General features: G+C 45.2%; 1 long non-coding RNA gene across 1 annotated transcript; it reads left to right on the top strand.

Annotated features, from left to right (window-relative positions):
- Positions 1 to 4031, top strand: LOC131506411 (uncharacterized). The gene is made up of 2 exons (XR_009258917.1): positions 1 to 301; positions 3885 to 4031. It is a non-coding gene; the product is annotated as an uncharacterized LOC131506411 (long non-coding RNA).
- The last annotated feature ends 3041 nt before the right edge of the window (positions 4032 to 7072 follow it).

Below are 7072 nucleotides of genomic sequence, written 5' to 3' on the forward strand. Positions count from 1 at the left end.
TCCCTCTCCTCTGAGGTCACAATGCTGCTCCCTCATCATGTGCTTGAGTGCCCGGGGGAGCCCAGCCCCCGTCCCTGGGGTCTCTCTCACCCTTCCACCCCACCCAAGGAACAGTCATGTCGCGGGCCCATGACACCTAGCAGTATTTGAAGTTTCTCTCAGTGAACAGAATGTGTCTAAAAATACCACAAGGAGTGTATGGGACTCGGACCAGATCATTTATCACCCGATGTCTCTGGGAACAGGACACTGGTAACCCCCGTGGGGTTGGGACATGAGTTCAGAGTAGTGTTGAAACTGGGTGAGTGGGCAACATGCATCCTCCCTCAGTTCTGCTCTGGCCCCTCCTTCATGCCCATTGCACCAGCCCAGCCACTGCAGGCTCCCCCCAGGCCCACACCTTAGCCTTCTGGAGGCCATGGCCCACCTTGAGAATCTGATGAAAAATATGGATCCGCACCTCATAAACGCTTCCCGTATGCTGTCTGTGGGTGTCCGAGGCTCCCTAGGTTAAGCGCCTGTGATAGAATAGAAAAATACAAATCTCTAAGTTCAAGGCTGGACTCTGCCTCTTCCCGGTGTTTAAAAAATGGTTAAAGAAGACAGTTTAAGGGGCACCTGGGTGCCTCGGTCAGTTAAACATCCGACTCTTGATTTTGGCTCAGGTCCTGATCTCATGGTCGTGGGATGCAGCCCCATGTGGGGCTCCACACTGAGTGTGATTCTCTGTCTAAAATCAAAAGAAAGAGAGAGAGAGAGAACAGAATTTAAGTGATATGAATAAACTATTTAACACTTCATGGACCCGATAGTCCCCATTCAAGAATGGCAAAACAGAGAAGGCGGCAGGAAGCATTTATAAAATAAATAATAAAGAACAGGGAAGAGAAAAACAGAGAATATCTGATTGGCGGGGGCTACTTAGGTAACCTTGATTGGAATGAGAAGGAACAAGGAAATAAGTACAGAGCCTGAGTTGGCTTGGCTTTGGGGGACTAGCCAACTCACGTATTTCTGGTCAAGTGGATCATTTATAGGGACATGAAAGTGATCTGAATTTTGATTTGTTGACGGTACACCCCGGTCAGGAGCAGATCCAACTTGGGCCTAGAAATGTATCTTAACGCTAGTTATGTGACTTATCTCTCTGAGCCTCAGTTTCCACATACGAACAATAGGTTGTAAAGGGCCGGCCACATAATAGGTCCTTGGTCCTCGCTTCCCCATCCCAAGCTTCCAGATATGTTTTCATTTTTAAGTGCGTGGTGCTATCAGTTTGGCACATGTAGGCAGCAAAGGGTTGACGTTTGATCGTAAATTCAGCTTTTCAGGTATTCACTTAAAAACGTTTGCTGGGCATTTACTGTGTGCTATCTAGGAGGTAGGTGTTGGAGTGTGTAGGTAGGTGTGGGTCTGTGTGTATACACACCTGTTCACGAAGGATGTACAGTTGAATATAAAATGGAACCTCAGTTCACAGCATGATGACCTAGTGCCTATCTATCCCTAGAATATACCCTCTCTGAAAAATTTTCGCACAAAATATTTCACCTAATTAACTCACTACAAAGACACGGTATTGGTGCCCCAGTATTTTGGCCGTGTGATCAAAGTCTGGCCCTTGTTTGGTGCCCACCTCCCTCTGTGACAATACCTTCTCGTCCTTGACTTTGTTAAATTCAATGCCAAGAGTCTCCATCGGGAATATTCTTACATAGTCTGAATTGAAGGAGATGTCTTAGGCCTAAATATAGGAATACATGGCTGGTTTTGTATCATTGCTGAAAATCCGTGTGTGTGTGTGTGTGTGTGTGTGTGTGTGTATCTGACAGGCTTTTCTTCAGTTTAAAATGCAGGCTGCTCACATACATATGGCCTTCTGGTCATTTGGACTCACTATTGAAGACATTTAGATGACTCTGTTCTCATACGGTCTTCTTTTTTTTTTTTTCCAATATATGAAGTTTATTGTCAAATTAGTTTCCATACAACACCCAGTGCTCATCCCAAAAGGTGCCCTCCTCAATACCCATCATCCACCCTCCCCTCCCTCCCACCCCCCATCAACCCTCAGTTTGTTCTCAGTTTTTAAGAGTCTCTTATGCTTTGGCTCTCTTCCACTCTAACCTCTTTTTTTTTTTTCCTTCCCCTCCCCCATGGGTTTCTGTTAAGTTTCTCAGGATCCATATAAGAGTGAAACCATATGGTATCTGTCTTTCTCTGTATGGCTTATTTCACTTAGCATCACACTCTCCAGTTCCATCCACGTTGCTACAAAGGGCCATATTTCATTCTTTCTCATTGCCACGTAGGACTCCATTGTGTATATAAACCACAATTTCTTTATCCATTCATCAGTTGATGGACATTTAGGCTCTTTCCATAATTTGGCTATTGTTGAGAGTGCTTCATGTGGTCTTCTTCAGGTCAATCGATTTGCCAGAATTTACCAAGCTCCCATTTTCCCAAGCCCATGGCTTTTTGCTAATAATCTGGGGAGGTTACTGAAGACAAATAACTAAATTTCTGAAATCTCTGTCTCCTGGGTGTTGTTCCTACTGAGATACCCCCATGCTATTAAGCTTCTACACTTTTCGTGTTAAAAAAAATAGCATGGTGGTCTAGTCTAAACTTTGGGTTAACAGGTCTGCTTTAATTTGTCTCTTTTTCAAGTTTATTGAAAATCATCCTTACCATCCACTCACATTTACTGGGCAGCTACTATTTTGCACCGTCTGGAGCTGGGAACTGTTGTGGATGTAAGCCATGATTTCTGTTTCCAAAGGTTCTGGGCTTTTTTTGTTTTTTTTAATGTTTATTTATTTTTGAGGTGGGGGAAGGGCAGAGAGAGAGGGAGACACAGAATCCAAAGCAAGCTCCAGGCTCTGAGCTGTTAGCACAGAGCCCAATGCTGGGCTTTAAACTCACAAACCAAGGGATCACGACTGGAGCCAAAGTCGGACGCTTAACTGACTGAGCGACCCAGGTGCCTCTGATTCCAAAGATGATATGATAAAGAATATATTTGGTCTTTGCCCTTAATCCCTGGCATGGAGTCCCTAAAATCCTTGGAATTTCCTGAGTGCTCAGTGTCTTTTGTTACTCAAAGTGAGTCCCTTTAGTTTTAGAGGGTCCCTTTCCTTTTATGCTAGCGAGGAGATTTATGTTAGCCTCAGAATAGGGTTGATCTTCCAGCCTCACTTATTGAGTTCCAGGAAGGAGCAGCTGGAGATTAAGTTTCTAGAAAACCTCCGAAAAGAAGAAATTTGATGAGCTTCTGGGTTAGTAGATGCATTCACGTGCCCGGAGGGTGGCATATTCCAGCCCCACACAGATAGACAGTCCTGCACTCAGGACCTTCCTGGACCTTGCTCTATGTACCTCCTCATCTGGCTGCTTATCTTTTATCCTTTATAATATCCTTTCAAGTAAACCAATAAGTGTATTTCCCTGAATTCTATGAATGGTTCTAGCAGATTATGGAACCTGAGAAGTGGGTCACGGGAACCCCAGTTTGTAGCCAAATTAGACGTAAGGGTGGAGCCTTACTACTTGCAAGTGACATCTGAAGAAGGAAGGCAGCCTTTTTGGGACTGAGCCCTTACCCTGTGGGGTCTGTGCTAATGCTAGGTTACAGATTGGATTGAATTGTTGGGCACCCAGTTGGATGTCAGCAGAAAATTGGCTGCTGGTGTTGGAAAACACCTTGGGAACACAGGATATATTTATTTAAAGATAAATAATAATACCAAATAGCACATGAAAACTGTAAATGAGTGGTGCCTTAGTCAGTTTATGTTAGGTTTTGCTACAGTAATGTCAACTTTAAATCAGTGGCCGATAACAAAGGTTTATTTTTCATTCTCTTGATGGCTGAACTAAAGATCGACTGTGGACTCCACAGATCTTCGTCTTTCCAGGACCCAGGTTGGAGGGACAGCCTCTCTCTAAGGAGATGCCACTCTTATGACAGAGAATAAAGTGCAATGGGAGAGCTACAAGATCACTCTGAAAGCTCCGCTTGGATGGGACACATGTCACTGCTCACATTTTAGTGGTCCTGTCAAGTTATGAGGGTGATGTGTAATCCTTCCACAAGAAAGGGCTGCGAATCATAGGGAGCAAGAATCCAATCTATCATAAATAGCATAGGGAAAGAGTGCTATGGGAACGAAGAGGTGGCAAGCTCATGCGGGGGGGGGGGGGGGGTTGTCAAATGGAGCCACTGAAGGGGACTTGAAGGATGGTTAGGATTTAGACAGATGGAGTAGGTGCTAGGTCCTTTAGATGAGGCAGCAAAGTGTCCAAAACATATTCAGGTGACAAGAAATAGACAATTCAGAAAGAATAGGGTTGGTGGAGACAGGCTGTCTTAAAGAAAGATTGAGCTCCCTGTGTCAATATACATGGCTAATGATACTAGTTACTAATATTTATTGAACTTTGTATTTAATTCTGCCATGAGATTTTCTCCCCATTTTATGGAAGTTGTGGGTTAGAGACGTCAAGCTACTGACCTGAAGCCACATGGCTGCTGAGCGCGGCAGTCGGGATTCAAACCCTGCCAATCTTAAGGGCGCCTGGGTGGCTCAGTTGGTTGAGCGTCCGGCTTCGGCTCGGGTCATGATCTCACAGCTCTTGAGTTCGAGCCCCGTGTCAGGCTCTGTGCTGACAGCTCAGAGCCTGCAGCCTGCTTCCGATTCTGTGCCTCCCTCTCTCTCTGCCCCAACCCACTCGCATTCTGTCTCCGTCTCTCTCAAAAATAAATAAACATTAAAAAATAAATAAATAACCCTGGCAATCTGCTGCAGAAGTGTGTAATCTTTGCACTGCTACTTCTGGGAGAGCCTGGGGGGATTTACACACCCGCCCTGTGCCAAACAGGTGGCTTCTTGGCTGTAAGCAACAAAAACCAATTATGACTGATGTGAATAGATACGGGACGCTGGAAAGAACTCACAGGACGTTGACCTGGTACCTAGGCTGAGAAGCTAGAAGAAGCAGAGCCATCTTCTAGCAAGATTAGTCTCGTCAGAATGCCACCACCACAGCCGCAGTACCTGCCATGAGGGGATCCCAGCCCTCCCTTTGTGTCTGTTATACTCACTCAAGAGTCCAAATTGTAGGATGGGCTTCTGGTCGCCAGCCTCTGGCCCAGTGCCTGGGCCCAGGCTGCCAGGGATAGAGAGAGAAAGAGGATCTCTCTGCTTTGTTGTCTGTAGTCACAGACCAGGTCATGTGACACTCCTGCTCCCAAACAGAAGGAGGGTTGAACATCGCACAGTAAAAATGACAAATGTCCGCTACCTTCTGTAACCCCATGGAAGGGGACAATTCGGTTATAACATTTGTAGTGACAGAAGCAAGGACTAGGATTAGAATTAATGTAGAGGAGGGGAATTGGTTATGTCTCAGAGACTTGGGGGGATGGTATAATGGTAGGCCTCATGGTGGAATAGCCCCTTAAATAAAGTTTTGAAGGATAAATGGGTAAGAATCATCAAGGCAGACGATAACAGGTCCAGACACAAGTGAGCGTGTATGGAGGTACAGATGTGTGAAACAGCACTGAGTGAGATTCATTGGGAACACAACAAGGACGTGGGTCCAACATGGCAGCTGCTCTCAGCGAGCACAGCTGATTGGACTGAGAGATGGAGAGGCACTGAACAGCGTCAAGTAGAGGTGAGTCACGCTTGCATTTTCGAAGCTCACTCTGATCCCTGATGGAGGGCAGATGGCAGGAACTGGTGTGGGTCAGGGTTAAGCCTGGTAGGCCATGGGAGATCGAGTTTCTAATTCTGGCCCTTTCACCAATTTACTGTATGATTTGGCCTCTAGCTTATGCTTTCCGTGTTTAGGCCTCACTATTCTCATCTTTAAGATGCTTTGGATGGATAAGATCATCTTAATGTAGTCCATTCTACCTTTGAAGTTCTAGGACTTAGTCGCCCCAAAGGAAGATCGGAGTACAAGTATAAAAGGCTTTCAATTCCAGGGTAAGGTATTTGAACTACTTATTTATTTATTCAGCAGATATTTATGGAGTGCTTCCTATGTCAAGCACTGTCCTAGGCTTCAGGGAAATAGCAGAGAATAAGAAAATCCTCCACCACTATGTGAAATTTTTGGAATAAGAACTTACACTCTAGGGGAGCCTGGGTGGCTCAGTTTGTTAAGCATCCAACTTCGGCCCAGGTCATGATCTCGCGGTCCATGAGTTCGAGTCCTGTGTTGGGCTCTGTGCTGACAGCTTAGAGCCTGGAGCCTGTTTCAGATTCTGGGTCTCCCTCTTTCTCTCTCCTCCCCCACTCATGCTCTGTCTCTCTCTTCTCAAAAATAAATAAACGTTAAAAAAAAATGTCCAACTCTTAATGATCTCATGATCTCACAGTTTGTGAGTCTGAGCCCCTCATTGGGCTCTGCACTGACAGCGTGGAGCCTGTTTGAGATTCTGTCTCCCTCTCTCTCTGCTCCTCCCCCCACTTGCTCTCTATCTTTCAAATAAAAATAAACCTAAAAAAAAGAAAGACCTGACATTCTAACCAGGTGGAGATTAGACACAACTCTCTAATAATAGAAGGTGGCGTTATGTGCAAGGAAGAAAAAGGAAACAATAGAAAAATAAAAGTTGGGGGGATTGAGAATGACAGGAGAAAGGCACTCCTTACATGGGCTGGCAGGGAGGGCTTCTCAAGGAAGCGAAAGAGACTTTTAGGAGAGATTTAAATGAAGGAGGGATCAAGTCCCGTGAAGATGGGTGGGAAGAATTTTCCCAGCAGAGTGATCAAATAAATGGCAACTGCAAAGGTGTCAGGGTGGTTTGTTTAAAGGAGAGCAGGAGGTCAGTGGGGCAGAGCAGAGTAAGAAGAGCTTCAGGTAAAGGAAAGAGCAAATGCAAAGGCTCTAAGTTATGTTTAAGAAAGACCAAGGCATTCAATATGGTGTAATGGTGCGAGCCAGGAAAAAGGTTTCAGTAGGTGACTTCAGAGAAGTGGCCAAGAGCCAACTTTCCTCCATGACTTGTTTTTTTATTCCATTATTTCAGTGTGTGACAGGCACTGGGCTAAGT

Source organism: Neofelis nebulosa, chromosome 3, assembly GCF_028018385.1.
Source record: "Neofelis nebulosa isolate mNeoNeb1 chromosome 3, mNeoNeb1.pri, whole genome shotgun sequence".
Taxonomy (NCBI): Eukaryota; Metazoa; Chordata; class Mammalia; order Carnivora; family Felidae; genus Neofelis; species Neofelis nebulosa.